This window comes from Myotis davidii, unplaced genomic scaffold, assembly GCF_000327345.1.
Source record: "Myotis davidii unplaced genomic scaffold, ASM32734v1 scaffold592, whole genome shotgun sequence".
Lineage (NCBI taxonomy): Eukaryota > Metazoa > Chordata > Mammalia > Chiroptera > Vespertilionidae > Myotis > Myotis davidii.
The window spans coordinates 1,198,783-1,199,195 of record NW_006284844.1 but is presented as its reverse complement, the minus strand read 5'-3'; positions in this window follow the sequence as shown (position 1 = coordinate 1,199,195).

Below are 413 nucleotides of genomic sequence, written 5' to 3'. Positions count from 1 at the left end.
AAGCCTCATGTTAGGTGCAAGCTGCCTGGCTGCCGGCCGCCATCTTGGCTGGCAGTTAATTTGCATATTGCCCTGATTAGCCAATGGGAAGGGTAGCGGTAGTACACCAATTACCATGTTTCTCTTTTATTAGTGTAGACTAGGGGCCTGGTGCACAAAATTCATGCACTGGGGGGTGGCGTCCACGTCCACGGAACCCAACAGCCCAGCCCGACGTCTGCCATTGCACAGCAGCTGTTATTCCAGGAAGATGTCACTGGTCGTTCTCTACAGGGCAGTGCAGTGTCGTCTCCATCTCACAGCCCCCACGCTGGTTTACAAGCGGAAACAGGCTCGAGGGGCCGCTGGGCACGCGCTACAGGGCGCCAGCCAGGAAGCCCGAGCCCACTCTCGCCCCACCCTGGCTTCCCGGT